The sequence below is a fragment of the Bufo gargarizans genome, chromosome 9, assembly GCF_014858855.1.
Source record: "Bufo gargarizans isolate SCDJY-AF-19 chromosome 9, ASM1485885v1, whole genome shotgun sequence".
Lineage (NCBI taxonomy): Eukaryota > Metazoa > Chordata > Amphibia > Anura > Bufonidae > Bufo > Bufo gargarizans.
The window spans coordinates 147633454-147652025 of record NC_058088.1 but is presented as its reverse complement, the minus strand read 5'-3'; the positions used below and the strand labels follow the sequence as shown (position 1 = coordinate 147652025).

The following is an 18572-nucleotide window of genomic DNA, read 5'->3' as shown; positions in this document are numbered from 1 at the left end:
TCCCTTTTGATGATCTAGGGCAGTGATAGGCAAACTGCGGCTCTCCAGCTGTTGCAAAACTACAACTCCCACCATGCCCTGCTGTTAGCTGAAAGCTGTAGGCAGTCTTTGCGTGCTGGGAGTTGTAGTTTTGCAAAAGCTGGAGAGCCGCAGTTTGCCTATCACTGATCTAGGGCAACTTAAAGATGCCATGGATAAGGACTTTGGAGTCTATTGGCGCTTTATTGAAACCCAACATCGCAGCACCATATCCAGCCAGGGCTCTTATTTTGTAGGTTAAACAGTTAGAAAGCCAGATTAGAGATAAGGCCCCTGGAGATCAGGGAATCCTTTCCACCAATTTTTTTAGCAGATGCGTCTGAAGATGGGGTTAGGTTTTCTGCTCATGCCTCTTCTCTGGCTAATTCGGCTTGTAGAGCATTATGGCTCAAGAATTTGGCATGGGATGTGGCTTCTAAGAGTTGGCTGTGTAATAATCCTTGCAAAAGTAAATACTATATGATATATTACAGAAAGCAGGAGACAAAAAAAATGTTTTCCCCCCTAGCTTTCACAGGCCCTTTAACTCCCTTCAGCAGAACAGAAGATTTGGGTGTAAACACAAAAGTCCAGGTAAAACAGATAATAAGTGGAGGTTCTCCAGATCAAGGGCCAATGTGTTTCTGTATTCTGTAAAAAAAAAAAAAAAATCAACCCTCTGATTCCACTAGATAAAATGGTTCCCAATGATGCCAGGGTGGGAGGAAGACTAAAAAAAACTTCCTCCCACCCTGGACCAAAGTTTAAAACAATACCTAGATCTTGCAATTTCTAGAAGTAGGGTTCAGATTGGTATTCAGACTTTCCCCTCCAGAAAGATTAAGGCCCCTTTCGCACAAGCAGGTTTTTTCCGCGCGGCTGCATTCCGTGACGTGAATACACTGAATCCTGACCTATTCATTTCAATGGGTCTGTGTACATAAGAGTTTTTTTTTTTTTTTCACGCATCAGTTCTGTGTTGCGTGAAAAACGCCACATGTTCTATATTCTTTGTTTTTCGCGCAGCTCTGGCCCCATAGAAGTGAATAGGGCTTCAGTGAAAAACGCATTGCATTAGGAAGCAAGTGCAGATGCTTGCTAGGAGATGTTGTTTGCAAACCTTCAGTCTTTTATCATGCGCGTGAAAAACGCATCAAAACACTTTGCACTTGTGTGGGAAAAACTGAACGCGATCACAGACAATACTGACTGAACTTGCTTGCAAAATGGTGCGAGTTTTACTGAACGCATCCTAAACGCATCTGGACCTAATCCGTCACGCTCGTGTGAAAGGGGCCTTATAATTATGACATTAGGAGAAACTGTTCAGGAGACTCTAGAGAAAGAAGTACTGTCACTTCTTCAAAATCTTCACTTATTACTTGCCCAAAGGTAGGAGAAGGTAATGGATTCTACTCTACACTCTTCTCAGTCAAAAAAGTAAATGGAGAGTATAGGACCATAATAAACGAGAGGCTTAGGGTACTTTCACACTTGCGTTATCCTTTTCCGGCGTTGAGTTCCGTCCTAGGGGCTCAATACCGGAAAATAACAAATCAGTTTTATCCTAATGCATTCTGAGTTTCATTAGCTGATTTTCAGTAAATTTTTATTTACTATAACTTTTGTCTGTTTCAAGTTTATTTCTGTGATGATTGTGGGTTTTTCTTTCTTTAATGGAAGCGTACCAACAATTTTGTGTAATAACTTATAAGAGCTAAATCGAGAATGAAAAATATATTCATTACACAATTAGATAATGGTCACTAATTGTAAAAGTTATGTCAACTAATTCACAATAAATGCCCCAAATGAGAGCGTTATGTACGAGCATGTAAAATAAATCAGTGTTCATTGCCTCTAAAAAAAAAAAAAAAAATACACAGAAATACACAACAGATCCCAACATTTCATCCCTTGATACCCTCTGATTCTTTAAGGTTATCCTGTTACGCATTGCAAACTGTTAGAAATTTGAAATATAGAGATGCATTCTATTCGCCTGAATATATTTTCTTTGTAAGTGAGACAATTTTTTTTTTTTCATTCTCGAATGGGAACCTAACAAGCAATAAAGTTTAAAGGGGTTTTGCCATCACAGACAATGGGGGCATATCGCTAGGATATGCCCTCATTGTCTGATAGGTGCTCGTCCCACCGCACGGAGAGCGGAAAGTAGTGGAGGGCACACTGCGCATGTGCAGCCACCCTCCATTAATTTCTATGGGGCCGTTGAAAATAGAGAAGCACTTGTTAGGGGCCGCGCATGCGCTGTGCGCTCCCATTCACTTGTATGAAACCCGGGGTCCTCCAGCCATGACTTTACCCGCTCCTTTTTTCATTGTAGGTGTGGGTCTCAGAGGTTGGACCCGCACCTATCAGACAATGGAGGCATATCCTAGCGATATGCTCTCATTGTATCTGATGCGAATACCCCTTTCAAGTAGGATGAAAACAAAGCCTGGGACAGCAGCAGCTACGTCTAGCCTGCAATGTTTAAATTGTACCTGAGTTTTCAAACCAGATTTTTGCATAATGGCTGTGCTTCTTTGTACAATCATAACTGTGACAGAATAGTTATGTTTGGACTTCCCTGAAGTCTTTGAGCCATATTATTCCTGTTTGTGCTGCACAGCTAGATGCATATCACTCAGAAACCGCGGCGTATCCCTTACTTCCCACTATGTTTTCTACTAGGGAGCTCAGAAAGCTGATAAAAATGGATAATTCACACTTGCAGAAGTCTCCTGTGATGTGCAGAAATAGTGTAGAAGCGGTTTAGAAGCAGTTTATTTATCATGCTCAGGATCTCGCATAGCTCTTACACTCCCACACTTCCTCTCATCCGTCTTCTGAGTCTGTTACCAGGGACAGATCTTGCCTGACAACAGTCAATTGCCTGCAAGTTAGGGTACTTTCACACTAGTGTTATTATTTTCCGGCATTGAGTTCCGTCCTAGGGGCTCAATACCGGAAAAGAACTGATCAGTTTTATCCTAATGCATTCTGAATGGAGAGCAATCCGTTCAGGATGCATCAGGATGTCTTCAGTTCAGTCTTTTAGCGTTTTCAAAATTCCGGAGCACTTGCCGGAATGTGACATTGCGGTCTGCACATGCTTAGACTGCAAAAAATGTGAAAAAAATAAATGCCAGATCCGTTTTTCCGATGACACCGGAGACATAGATCCGGCATTTCAATGCATTTGCGACTAAACTGCCTGCCGGAATCCTCTGCCGCAAGTGTGAAAGTACCCTGAAAGGTGGATGTGAGACCCTTAGTGGCCTTGACTTTACAGCTTTTTAAGGTGAATGCAGGCATATTTTTTTAATGAAGTGATTTAGAAATGTGCTAGTCCTGCTAATCTGTATTAAATTAAATCGTGTGAAAGTGCAGCGACTCTTTAAGATGATGCCCGTGCTGTTACTTTAGGTACCCGGTCTAATAATACTTTAACCAGTTCCACCTATAAGCTATTGGTTTCAGTGGAGCATTTGCAGGAGCCAGCACAGTGGACCAGCGGTGCTGAACACCTTGTCTATTATAGTCATTTACTAGCTCATATTCTTACCATCCGGATGTCTTTAAAATAAATCTGTCACAAATGTTTTTTTCCTGCCACTTAAAACCAGACGGCATTACTTCCCTTTTTTCTAATCATTTTTTTTATTTTCTGATTGCAGATTTTTTTATTTATTCTATTTACTGAACATGATCATGGGGCTGCCGTCTTGCCTAATCTGTTCTTAACAGCATTTAAAGAATTGCTTTATGGCAGCCACATGGGCAGTATACACAATTTCGGTTAGTTGCACACTAGTGTTTACAGATTTACAGGCGCTGCCAGAATGCCGTGCGGCCCCAATAACTATAATGGGGTCTTGCGATGATCTGGCTGCAAATATGCTGAGAATATAATATATATATATATATATATATATATATATATATATATATATATATATATATAAAGAAAATATCCAGCGGGAGCATCAACCTAGATGTGGGTGCACTATCCGGCATAGGGTAGCGGCAATACCCTGAGTATTGTAGAGGCGAAAGAATCCGGAATGCACTCCAAAATAAACGTGAAATAAATGATTTATTCACCCATAAAAATGGCAAAACTTGCGACGTTTCGGCTCACAAGAGCCTTCCTCAAGCTCGAGGAAGGCTCTTGTGAGCCGAAACGTCGCAAGTTTTGCCATTTTTATGGGTGAATAAATCATTTATTTCACGTTTATTTTGGAGTGCATTCCGGATTATTTCGCCTCTATATACATATATATATATATATATATATATATATATATATATATATATATATATTTATTATTATTATTTTTTTTATTTTTTTTTCTCTGGCTAATTCCCAGCATTCTATGCCGGAACATCCTGCCAGACTGTGGTAATGTGGAGCTGTGGTAATGGAGATTGCATACAAGTGTTGCCGCTCATCAGCCGCATCCACATCCCCACTCTGTTTTTTTTTATGAGGAGATATGAACTCCATTCCCACAGAGATTCAGCTGAAGCTCATATTAAACTGTATTCAGGATCATAATCCCTGGCAAGCAGAGCAGATGGGAGGATTAGGCAGCTCTTTAGCTCAGAGTTCTGAGCTTGTCCTCCTGTGTGATTAGGACAGGATTTGTGTGTACTAATAAGATAGCCGCCATTGTATTTCCCCTTTATGAATGCTCCCCAGACAAAACTAGCCATAATGAAAGATATTTGGGAGCATATTTATAATAAAGTAGCACTTAAGTATTTTCAGTAACTTTATTTTCTTAATTCCTGGAGAACCCCTTTAAATAAGCGGTGCGAAGGCTCATCCGTCTTCCTAATATAGTACAGTCCTGTACTGACTAGAAGACGTGTTGGGCTAGGAGCTCCTGGGCTACTGCTCCAAGCTGAGCTTCTCATTATAAGAGAGACCTTCTGTCCTATTTAATGATCTGGTTGTCTCTCTGAGCCCTTTCTAGCTCTCCCATATCCTTTATAGTATATAAAGCCCAAAACTGAATCTTATATTCAAGATGTGGCCTCGCAAGGAATTTATACAGGGATAATATTACATTGGTATCACAGGTTTTTATCCCTTTTACACCCTACACCCTATTTGCTTTTGCAGCTACTGCCTGACATTGAGTACTATTGCTTCCCTTAGTTCTAACCAGAATTCACAAGTCTTTTCCTGTTGTCTCTTATTCTGTTGTGCATTAATTTACATTTATCAGCTCTAAAATTCATCTGCCATGTTCTTGACCATGTCCCTGTAATATCTGACAGTCAATCTGTGTTTTAAAGGAATTTGGTATTTCTGAGCTCTCCTAGCAAAGACAAAGGGTGTACTGCAAATTATAGACCCATCTCACTCCTGAATTCAGATATCAACTCTGGGCCAAGATCTTGGCCTGAAGGAAGTGATTTCTCCTGAGCAGACTGGGTTTGTCAGGGGTAGGGAGGGCAGGGACCTTCAGAGTTATACAAGCTATAGAATATGCTAATTGTACAGGAACCAGACTGACCACCCCCCTCAGTACAGATGCCGAAAAGGCGGTTTATGGAGTTAACTCTACTGAAGTTTGCTTTCCCAGCCTGATTCACAACCACAGTTATGTCCTTATACAGGGTTAATGGCATCTTTTCTCCTACCTTTAGTATACATAATGGCACAAGACAGGACTGCCCTTTGTCCCCCTCCTTATTCATCCTATGTCTGGAAACCTTAATTCGGGCCATTAGGCAAGATACCTCCATTCAGGGATTAATTATTAAACAGGATACTCGCACTGTAGCTGGTTTCACAGATGATTTGCTGGTTTTCCTTACTGACCCTAAAGAAGCCTTCTCCGCCCTACTTAAAATGTGCACTCAGTTTGGATCCCTGTCCGATTTTTTTTTTATTTATTTTTTTTATATTTTTTTAATTAATCCTAAATGTACTGTTCTTAGTGTTAACTAGCTCCAGAATATCCAACTTTCTCTTTCCAAGTCATATCCTTTTCAATGGCCAACTACCCACATGTCCTATTTGGGGGTTAATATCGCTCCTAAAACCGATTCCCTATTTCAGTAAAATTATCACCCACTACTGAAAGAGATTAAACGCCAATTAAAAAAATGTGGTACCTATTGCAATCTGCACCTATATACTTACCACCCAGCTACCTGGCCTCTGTCCAGAAGTTGTTTTCCACTTTTGCTTGGAAAAGCTCACGTCCACGCCTCATTTATAATACGTTGGTGTTGGCTTTGGCCTCCCAGACATTACAGCTAAATTTAGGGCCATACAAGTACGCCAGCATTCTAAATGACTTAACCCCTACACTACTAAACGCTCTACTCTACTCTAACCTCTGACTTCACTAACCTCTGGAGGGTACTGAAATCGCCTCAACCTGGTCTGGTAATTCACCCTAAAAGTGTTCTATATACAGTGGATATAAAAAGTCTACATACCCCTGTTAAAAAGTCCTGTTTCTGTGATGTAAAAAAATGAGCCGTCATAGTGCCGGAGGCTCTACCTTGCTGCACGCACACTATCAGAGGCGTGCAGCATTTTTGGTTTTGTTTTGTTTGTTTTTTGTCTAACGAAACACATGTTTATTGCACACTCACCACTGAGTGATGCACTTGAACCTGAACAGTGCCCTCTATGATTAGGTTGCCGTTGCTCCTGAGGAAATACCGCGCAATAGCGGCAGAGAAACGCGTTGAGCAATACAGAGCATGTTTAGTAGTAGTTTAATAAACCAATATTGAGTCTCTTACTTAGTGGGGGTGGGGGTCCATAATCATACCATCAGTGGTTGTACTTTTCACTCCAATCTACATTGGAGTCACTTAGTGTAGTAGTACAGACCCAGTATAGTGGCCTGGACTCCCTTCACGCCACTTTATGTGTGGGCTTTTTCAGCCCCTATACTCTTCACTGAGATATTTGTCAGGTGTGGGTGTTGTAGAGCTGGTACATATTCATTCCAGATTCTAACTCGCATCACCAGCCTGATTTTTGAATGTGGTGGAGAACCAATTTTTATTTGATATTTAATAAAAAAAGATTAAATGTACTTTAAGATAAATCATTTCAGAATGTTTTCCACCTTTAATGTGACCTATAAACTGTACAACTCAATTGAAAAACAAACTGAAATCTTTTAGGTGGATGGAAGAAAACAAAAAAAATTAAAATAATGTGGTTGCATAAGTGTGCACACCCTCTTATAACTGGGGATGTAGCTGTGTTCAGAATTAAGCAATCACATTCAAAATCCTGTTAAATAGGAGTCAGCATACACCTGCCATCATTTAAAGTGCCTCTGATTAACCCCAAATAAAGTTCAGCTTCTCTAGTTGGTCTTTCCTGAAATTTTCTTAGTCGCATCCCACAGCAAAAGCCATGGTCCACAGAGAGCTTCAGAGGGATCTCATTGTTAAAAGGTACCAGTCAGGAGAAGGGTACAAAAGAGTTTCCAAGGCATTATATGTACCATGGAACACAGTGAAGACAGTCATCATCAAGTGGAGAAAATATGGCACAACAGTGACATTACCAAGAATTGGACGTCCCTCCAAAATTGATGAAAAGACGAGAAGAAAACTGGTTTGGGAGGCTACCAAGAGGCCTACAGCAACATTATCTGGCAAGTACTGGCTGTGTGGTACATGTGACAACAATCTCCCGTATTCTTTATATGTCTGGGCTATGGGGTATAGTGGCAAGACGAAAGCCTTTTCTTACGAAGAAAAACATCGAAGCCAGGCTACATTTTGCAAAAACACATCTGAAGTCTCCCAAAAGCATGAGGGAAAAGGTGTTAGGGTCCGAAACCAAGGTTGAACTTTTTGGCTATAATTCCAAAAGATATGTTTGGCACAAAAACACTGCACATCACCAAAAGAACACCATACCCACAGTGAAGCATGGTGGTGGCAGCATCATGCTTTAGGGCTGTTTTTCTTCAGCTGAAACTGGGGCCTTAGTTAAGCTAGAGGGAATTATGAACAGTTCCAAATACCAGTCAATATTGGCACAAAACCTTCAGACTTCTGCTAGAAAGCTTAACATGAAGAGGAACTTCATCTTTCAGAATGACAATGACCCAAAGCATACATCCAAATCAACAAAGGAATGGCTTCTCCAGAAGAAGATTCAAGTTTTGGAATGACCCAGCCAGAGCCCAAACCTGAATCTGATTGAAAATCTGTGGGGTGATCTGAAGAGGGCTGTGCACAGGAGATGCCCTTGCAATCTGAAAGATTTTGAGTGTTTTTGCAAAGAGTGGGTAAATCTTGCCAAGTCAAAATGTGCCATGCTGATAGACTCATACCCAAAAAGACTGAGTGCTGTAATAAAATCAAAAGGTGCTTCAACAAAGTATTAGTTTTAAGGGTGTGCACACTTATGCAACAATATTATTTTATTTTTGATATATTTTTTTTTCTTCCCTTTACCTAAAAGATTTCAGTTTTATTTTCAATTGAGTGGTACAGTTTATAGGTCACATTAAAGGTGGAAAATGTTCTGAAATGATCTATCTTTGTAAAAAAAAAAAATTCACAGAAACCTGACATTTTAACAGGGGTGTGTAGACTTTTTATATCCACTGTACATGGCAGGCCCTAGCAACCTGTTACAGCTCACTCGCTTTCCTTCTCCTTTCACTCCTGCTAGGCTGCTTCCCTACTTAATACAGAGCGACTATAAGGATGATTCGGAGATTTGGCCTTCACTGGGTAAAGTTATAGTAGGAGTTTTACTGAAGGAGGAATTGGTTCCCTCATTGGAGATACTGCGGGATGCCTTCCACATTCTGCAGTGATCTAACATTCAGTATGGCGACTTTCATATGTTATGTTTAAAATTTCTGAGGGCTGCCAAAATAGTTAGTGATCCCACCTGGTATGAGGTGATTCTAGAATCTAGGACTCGCGCAGGGGTCTTATCTCCCTGCTCTACAAAAAGATCTTGGAAAACTCTATGCCCTCAAAACCTATTTATCTTTCACAATGGGAAAGCGAACTGGGTTGTTCCTTCTCAGAGCTCGAGGTTAAACAAATCCTACAGAACTCACATGGCACATCTAGGTGTAATCGAGTTCAAGAGAATTCATATAATCTACCGTTATTTTACTATAGTTGCATTTTAGAGGGCCAGTATTTTGTTTCTGTGACGAATCCCCCCCCTCCCTCGCGACCCCACCTGACGTAAACTACGTCAAGCTCACGAGATGCGGTTTAGTCACTCGTTCCCAAGACGCGACGTCATGCCCTCCCTCGGAGCACGTAAGGCCAGCTTGGTACAGTTTACACAGACACCTCCTGTCCAGGGAGGCACGGGCAGTGAGAGAGGGTGGTCGCTTACAACTCTGACAAGCTGAGAGGGCCTTTTGACTGCCCCAGTGAAACATCGCCCTGCCAGCTCGGTAGACTGCCACCAGTTCCTTGTTTGATATAATCCCGATCCGCTAATCGGATTATTTAGAGTGAGAAATGGCATATAGCTGATACAAAACACAGACGTGGTGATTTGTGATCGAGATACAAGGACAGCACAAGATTAAATTATATATTTAATTGCCTTAAGGGTGCACTAGACCATACACGATATACACAGAGAATATATACAGTGGTCTGAGTGGTAAATACAGGTGGTATGATACAACAGAGTTAAACAGAGCAAGGGTCAGTTACCAAATGGATGCGTCGTCCTTTGGGCTATGATTAATTCTGGTCTGCTGTAATGCTTGGCTGTAGTCACAGGGGCAGTGATGTCAGCAGTTGGTCCACTGTCACTCCAAACACATTACTCGTGACCCCCCTTCGGAGAAAGACGCTGGCCTCTGGCCTGCATGGGCTTTTTCACCTGTAGTCGGTCACTCCCTTCCCTCCCTCTGGGAGGAGTCCACCCTCCCTTCCTTGTCCTGGTAGCCAAAGATCCATAAAACCCATTATGGCCCATAGCCCCAGACCAGAAGGTCACAGGGAGATGGTTCTGGGACCAACGGATCCGCCTTGTTTTCGGCGACAGGTGAAGACCAAACATGGCGCCGTTATTAGGTTCCTGCTGGGAGATCTCTGTATTTCCCCTTCCTGGCACCTGACCCCCAAACAACGACCAGGGGCACTTCCGCCTTGGTCCCAGGGACACAGATATAAAACCGATTTATGCCTGTGATGGTCGGGCCATTCATAATTCCTTATAAACACCCAGTTTCATGATATCTGATGGATTTGAGTAATCTGGGTAATTAGCTGAGACCCCTACAGTTTTTTTTCCCTGTAGGATAAGTTAACCTCCATGCACACGTGAGGTGTGAGCTGTAAACACCTGACCGTGCTTTGAAGCCACCTCCCTGTGGAGTTTGATTTCCTCTGCCCACTCCTGCAGGAATAAAATCATAACTCCACATTCCTCTTTTTTTTTTTGGGGGGGGGGGGCGCATTTATATCTTGGTAAATGTTTTTCGGATTTATTTAAATGTTGCCTGAAACTTGTTTTACTGTGGTTAATTTAGCCAACTTTATATCTTCTTTTTTTTATTTTTTTTTTTACTTTTTTACATTTTATATTGAGCTCTTTGTAATCTTTGTTTTTTTTTTTCTGAACCCTTAGCCTTCAATGTTTTTAAATTGCCCACTAGATGTCAGTAGCGTAAAAGGAATAAATAACTAGAAAATTTTACAGCGTTGCTAAATGGGCTGAGTCAAACTGGCATACTGGAGGTCATTTACTAAAAGCCAGTGTTTCAAAGGCCAGTCTTAGTAAAGGCCCATCTGGAGGAAGATCTGACCAGTTTATTAAGAGGCGCCAGAGCAAGGAGCAGGAGTAGATTTCTGGTGTAATGTGTGCCAATTTTCTGGCACACGTGTTAAAGGGGGTTTTCCGAGACTTTGAGTGAGGTTCGACACCAGGAACCCTATCTATCGGCTGATTTAGAAGGCATTGATGCTCGCAGTAGTGCCGCTATCTTCTCGCAACATAACCTAGGCCATGTGATGTCACGTTCTTTGGTCACATGGCCTAGGAGCAGCTCAGCCCCACTGAAGTGAATTGGGCTGCAATACCAAGCACAGCTGTATGGTACAATATACATTGCTGTGCTTGGTTAGCTAAGAGAAGTCTATTTTGAGCGCTGGTACCTTCTCAAACAGCTGATTTGCGGGGGTCCCAGGCGTTGGACCCCAACCAATCATTATAAAAGTCTCGGAAAACCCCTTTAAATGAGTCGGGCTGCTGGGGTTTCTACCCAGGTCTGCCTCCTCTGCCCACGCTCAGCCCATTTTTTTGAAAAGTGTTAAGGGTGTCGGATGCATTTCTCTATAATAATTCACCCAACTGGCCCCCCATATTACTATATGTTATGTACAGGAATTGGCATTTGGTACCTATCCATGTGCATTCAGTCTAATTTTGATTAGGTTTTTATGTATTTTATACACTTTTGGTATTTTGTATTGTTCAGTAGGCATAATTTTGGTATGATATATTTAATGATTCGTTTAGGGCAATTTTTATATACCCCATCCTATTTCTACATATAGTTCACACAAGCACACAAGCTCTTCACACAAGCAGCTATTTTTATGATTTCTTTGGTACTGCCTCCTTAATAACCCTACCAGGTTATGCGGTCTGAAGAAAGAAGCTACTCCTGCCTCATTACTATTGGCACACATAGGATGGCCAGAGGTCTGGTTTTAGGCCAGACAGTCCAGCTTTCAGACACCCTGTCCTCCGCCCGGCGCAGGGCCTAGACTTGTGCAGGGATGTCCTTTTGAACACCTCCCCCTCCCTCCCACCCCTGCAGCTGACATAAAGTTGATTTTACCTTGATTTTTTTTTTAAATCCCTGTTGGCTGGGGAGTGGGAGGGGCGTGGCTTAACTGGTCGGGGTGTGGCTTAGTGGAGCCGGGGGGCTGGGTTTTAAAGTCGTCTTTTAAGGTTGGCCTGAGTGGCCACCCTTGGCACACGTGATCACTTAGCAATGCTGTAAGTTAACTTAATAGGCCTAGCCATCCATGTCTTGACATTGTTTTAAGCAGGCAGCGACGCTCATGCGAGCACTGTGGTCTCTTCACTGTCTAGACTCTAGATCGTAACGATGGTGTAGTGTAACTACAACTCTGCCTCCCATTCACTTGTAATTCATCACCACTCAAGCGCCACACCCTCTTCAAATGGTGGATTGGTGGAGTTATTGAAGTTGCGCGAAATCCGACCCCACCAATCTGATTTTGAGGACCTATACTGAGGATAAGTCATCAATATGTTAACAAGGACTATTTGAAACCGAGCACTGAAAATAACCGCAGTGCCTGATCCAGCACATAATTTAGCTGAACCTTAACACATTCCATTATATATAATGGGGTACTTTCTGGAGCCTGCTTTTTTGTTTTGTTTTTGTCCAGCAGGACTTTTCTCTCCACCTTTTTAGACAGAATCAGACAGAAGTAAAGCAATGGTAATCCAATGACATGGGTTACAATAGCATAGACCCTACAGGAAAATTTCCCAGTGGGCCAATGCCTAGAGGGCCACCTAAACCCTCCTCTTGGCCAAAACCCAGGTACAAAAAGATCTGATGCTCTCATCATTAATTAATCTAGGCAGTATTTTGTGTTGCACTGAGGTATATGAGGCCACTTTTAGGGTTTTTTCCAGGGTCAACTTAGGCCTATTGCACACGACCGTATGGCTTTTTCAGTATTCTGCGGTCCCCAAAAAACAGATCTTCAAAAATACGGATGACACCCCCCCTAATAGAACAGTACTATCCTTGTCTGTTATGCGGACAATGATAGGACATGTTCTATCTTTTAACGGAAAAATGGAAATGGAATGTATATGGAGTACATTCTGTTTTTTTTCGGGCCCATTGAAATTAATGGTTCTGTAAACGGGGGGGGGAAAAACAACAACGTTCGTATGCATGAGGCCTTAGACGTACTGGGACGATGGAATTGTCATGGATTGTGCGGAGTAGGAAAACATTTTTCTTAGCTCTGTATTTCACAGCCAGCAATTGTGAGCAGGCCAGAAACGCTGATTCTCCTCTCTTTAGATTTTTATTGACAACTGACTGTTGGAAACCCCTCTTTTTCTAATTGTCAGGACACAGTACCCCTCTCATACAGGTGTCTGAACAGTGGAATACTTGTATAGTAGTTGTCCACATACAGATGATAGCCTTGTCTTTAGTAATGGATTTATTAGATCTAATAAAATGCTCCCATTCGTGCCCATATGGGATGGGCAATCAGGGGGATCCAACAGGTGGTCCTTTCCTTCGTACACCCTAAATGTATAAGTGTAGCCGGTACCACTTATACATCTTGTACTGTTTGAACGTCAGTCGTCCAATAAAGTGGATCAGGGATTCAACAACTGCAACATTTTTCTTGGGGGTATACATTTCTCTAAATTTCCCATTAAGGTATGAGACGAGGGCCCTCAGTTTGTAAAGTCTTGCCCAGCTAGATTGTTGCTGCGACAAAGGGAATTATCATTGACATGTAAAAATCTCAACATAATTTGGAAACGTGACCTAGCCATCACAGACGTAAAAATTGGCATATGATGTATGGGATTTGTGGACCAGTAGGATGGCCTGGGCACATCACGGCTGGTACTCGCCAAACATTCCTCATCACTGGCGACTAAACTCTGCTGCCATCTCTGGATTTTTTTGTGGCATGTGGGTGTCACGATCAGAGCCACCAGAGCTTGCAGTCAATGTGTTGCTGCAGTCAATGGGTTCATGCTTTGAACCGGACTCATCCCTACAACTTTCCTCACTCGAGGAACAACAAAAGCATACGCCTCTTCAGCCATGAAAGATCTATGCACCATTTTATTTTATACAAATCCAAATATCCATATGTGTGTTTTTTGAGAAGAACACCTATGTATATATTACACACACCAAACACTCTGCCATTCTGATTATTACTAATACAACCTTTTTTTTTTTCCTTTCGATGTAAAAGAAAAAGTGTATAAACAAAAAACATACAGATGGTAATACAATTCACATAGGGCTATACACTAACAATACCAATAAAATAACTTTCACACACTAAAACTAATAACTATGCGCTATGGCAAAATGCATTTGCGTTTGACCATTTTACTGTGTGTGTGTATGTGTGTGTAAAATCTGGGTGAGCAGCAGCGGGGGTAACTAGCTAAACTGCAGTTATAGAGCACTGCTTTTTCTTAATGGAGCTGAGCTAAACGCAGCCAAGCATCAAGATCTGGGGAAAACAACTAACAGGAAATGATCCCCTCTAGTTACTTATTTACATATCATTTTCAGCTCCTGACTGGTGGGTCAGTTTAACCCCTTCCCAACCTGCACCGTACATGTACAAAATGCTGACCGCAGGCACAGTAGCTGTGCTTACCCGCTTATTGGCAGGCGCCTGGCTGTTACTTAAGCCTGTATTACACCAGGCGATTGTCAGGAACACTCGTTAGAGATGATCTGCCTGTGTAATACTGCTGACAATTACCCGATGAACGAGCAAACGCCTGCTTAAAAATCATTCATTCTTGCAGTTCTCATTTTGTACTGCCGCTGGTGCATCAATTTCAGCAAATTACCTGTGGTGTCAAACTGCGTACTCCATCCTTAAAGGGGTTGTCTCCCTTACATATAAAGCCCCCAGAAGTGACCTCTTTACATATAACGCCCCCAGTAGGGACCTCTTTACATATAACGCCCCCAGTAGGGACCTCCTTACATATAACGCCCCCAGTAGCGGCTTCAAATAGTTGCCTCTGGATGTATAATGGCACAATCCCTCCACTGTAGTGTACACAAAAAATGGCTTGACACAGATGGATGGGAATGTTATTGCAATGTCCTGCAGTGTGATGACATCTTCATGCCGATTGTGACCCGATGCAGGAGGTTACGATGTCATCAAGACCCTCCTGCATCGTACCACTGCCTCATATGCCTTAGACATAGCGGCCTTCAGCCTATGAGGCTGAATAGTGGGGCAGAGGAGCCAATAAAAGCATTCCGTCATGGAATTGCGTTATGGTCCGTGGTAACAGAATCCATAACGCAATTCAGTAAATACCACAACAGCAACCAAAACGATTTTTAAAATATCAATCACTCATCCCTAATGATAATATTTAACCACTGTATGGTGCAAATATTTGGTCCCTGTACAGTGATAATATTTGACAACTATCTGTGTATACATATATTTTTGGGGGTAGAGACCTTAGCAATATGGCATACAGCCACTTGAACTGACTAAATGTGAGGTGTGTTACGATATCTAATTTGGGGCCCCACTAATTCTAGCCATTGAAAATCCATTGAAAAATATTTTAGCCCAAGGTAAGTATACTACAATTATAATATTATATTATTATTATCTCCCCAAAAGTGCCCATGGCCTCTAAATGTTACAGTTTGACACCTCAGAATTGTCATTTTTTTTGTGTGCTTTTTTGTTATTTATTGCGCCTGTGATAGTATGTGTAAACCACGTAGAGTTTCATTTTAGTTGTTCATGCTTTCACATTTTGTTAAAAAATAGAAAAAAAAAATAACATGGGGCATTCTAAGTTTCTTACATGAAAGTGTTAAAACAAAAGACAAAATGGTGTAAGACTACTTTCACACTTGCTTTTTTTGCCTGATCCGGCAGGGCTCAGCAAAAACGCTTCAGTTACTGATAATACAACCATCTGCATCCGTTATTAAAGGATCCGGTTGTGTTATCTTTAACATAGCAAGGACTGATCCGTCATGAACACCATTGAAAGTCAATGGGGGGTGGATCCGTTTTTAAGAAAATGGATGCAGCACCATTGACTTGCATTATGTGTCATGCTGGATCCGCTTTGCTCCGCATCCTATGACGGAAAGAAGAGTTGCGGTTTGCTCTCAGTTTTTGGAACACAATCAAACGGAACGAAATGCATTTTGAAGCACTCTGTTCTGTTCAGTTTTGTCCCCATTGACAATGAATGGGGACAAAACTTTTTTTTTTTTCTCTGGTATTGAAATCCTCTGCCGGATCTCAATAACTGAAAAGTGAAACGCCAGTGTGAAAGTAGCCTAAGGCCTCTTGTGCACGAACATATGCCCTCCGAGACATACAGTCTGTGAGCGGGCCATATATCTTGGAGCGGCATTGATTGTGCGCACAGGAGTACACAGCATCATAGATTACTATGATGCTGTGCACATCGGGCCGCCCTCTGGGCTATTGTCCCGCGCTCATAAGATCATATGAGTGCAGGACAATAGCCCCCGGGTGGCCCGACGTGCACAACATCATAGTAATCTATGATGCTGTGCGCTCCCGTGCACAGAATCAATGCCGCTCCGGGATATATGGCCCGCTCATGGACTGTATGTCTCGGAGAGCATACGTTCGTGTGCAAGAGGCCTAACACAGGGAGTGTGGATCCAATAAGCCACTGGATGGATTTTGGCCTCCATACGAATTCTGGACTCTGCTGCAAGGACAACTAAGCATCTACCTTTAGGAATAATCTTTGTTTAGAAGATGCTGACCCAGGCGGAACAAAAGATACCGGTATGCGGCTTCAATGGGACAAACAGAAGTGTAGTCAGAGGGATTGCCAAGGTTAGGACAGGGAGCATTCCTACAGTACCACAATATGGTAAACGGGCAAAAGGTTAAGACAGTTGGCACAGAGTCAATACAGTAAACAGGCAAAGTTCAGGTACACAAGTCTAGGATAGAAAAAAGCACGTCTTTGCAGGACTAGGCAGGATATGAAGCTTTTTGCACAAAGCAGAAGGTGCCATATATATCCCAGAGATTGCTTTCACTGGTTGATGACAGATTAGCCCAATGAGGCACAGGAGCTGGGAAGAGCACATGTACGCCCTATTGGAGCATGTAACAGGAGGATGGAGGCAGGGAGAGGTGCAAGCGGCCTGAAGCAGTGAGAAGAATTGAATACTTCAGCGATGATGGAGATGCTGGTGGGCATGGACTCACATTTCTGATATTGCTTAAAGTCCAAGTAACCGCTTATTCAGGTTATCTGTGTTTTTTTTCTTCTCAATCCCTGTGGTGCGCAGTGTAGAATACAACCTTGAAATGAGGTATAATTGACCAGAATAATAATGTGACACTTGCCCATGGACTAAGTCACTAGTTTTCTTGGACACTTAGATATTGCTGACCTATCCTCAGGATGGGTCATCAATATATCAGTGCAGCTTCCATCTTTGAAAACTATATGGTGAATGTGAGGCTCTGTCCACTGTGTAGTTTCTGGTGCCACCATACTTTAGCTAAGGTCCCATTATCAGATCAGTAGGCATCCAACATCCAGCACCCTCCACCGATCAGCCATAGTTTGTGTAGTTGGAAGCAGACCGCTCTGTACACTATATAGTGGCTATACCAAGTGGAGGAGAGCTGAGATGCAGTATGATGGCACAGTCTACGGAGCCTTCTGCTTAAGGTTCCTAGCGCTGGCGGCGGCCTGAAACATCTGATCAGCTGAGGTGCTGGGTGTTGGACCCCCACCAACCTAACCTTGATGACCTATCCCGAGGTGAGCTCATCAGGACCTGTAGCTTGGACAACTCCTGTAATGCTCCCTTTTGAGAATGTTTATGTTTTCTCTCACCACTAACTTGTCTAATGGCTTTGTGAATACGTTCTACAAAAACATGGGTTTGCACTGATTCCAGCTCTCAGAAACATCTAGGTGTGGCTGTGCTTTGTATTGTCCTATGACTTTTTTCCTCTCAAGAGCTCCCTGTATAAATAAATGCAGTATTATTTGTTGGATCAACTTGCTTCCTGCTAGCCTGAAAAATTGCAAGTGATTTCCTATGCCAGACAGAGGAGAGGAAGCCAATGGAATGCAGGCTTTGATACTGACGGTTTTGGGGATAGATATTTATTATACCAAATTCAATTAGGTACTGGCAACAATATTTAGGAAGGGATTAGTCTAAGCATGGTTATCTTGTTTTGGGTGTTCTGCAAGTATATCCTTGGTGATAGTATTTGTGTAGGAAGTATAGCTGTTGGTTACTGTTCCTTTCTTATCTCTGTTTTCTTTTGTTTCCTTTGCTTTTCCTGAAAGGTTTAGGAATGTCTGGGAGGGGTTCAAATGCATCATTACTCTGTATATTAGGACCCTCCTTTTATAGGTCACATCTTCAGCCCTTTCTGTCCAGTTAAATACAGGTTCACCTCCTTCTTCCTTAGTCACTGGAAACATTCTCTCATTTTCCTCTCATAAAAAGTGTGTTCTGGATTTCTGTCTGTGGCAGATATTATTATTTCTTTAGAAAATTAGGATCTGTAGTTAGAATGAAATGAATTACAATCTCCGACTTTCGAACCTTCTTCATATGTGCTAGGTAAGTAACAAATATTCTCTGGACAGGAAAAAAATCTGAATATTTACACATACTTTTCAGTTTTCATTTCTGTTATACTTTTTACTATGTCTTTTTGGATTTTTTATAATTTAACAATGAACAATATTCAACCCCCTTCCTGCCTAAGCCAATTTTCGT

General features: G+C 42.0%; 1 protein-coding gene across 4 annotated transcripts in view; it reads left to right on the top strand.

Moving 5' to 3' along the window:
- SHROOM4 (shroom family member 4) overlaps positions 1 to 18572 on the top strand; it is a 140797-nt gene that overhangs the window by 40325 nt on the left and 81900 nt on the right. The window contains exon 1 of one of the 4 annotated variants that reach the window (XM_044306644.1): positions 18228 to 18413. The exons of the other annotated variants lie outside the window; for them this stretch is intronic. The gene's annotated coding sequence lies outside the window, so the exon portion shown is untranslated. Of the gene's footprint in view, positions 1 to 18227; positions 18414 to 18572 lie in introns of those variants that run through there. 4 annotated transcript variants of the gene reach the window in all.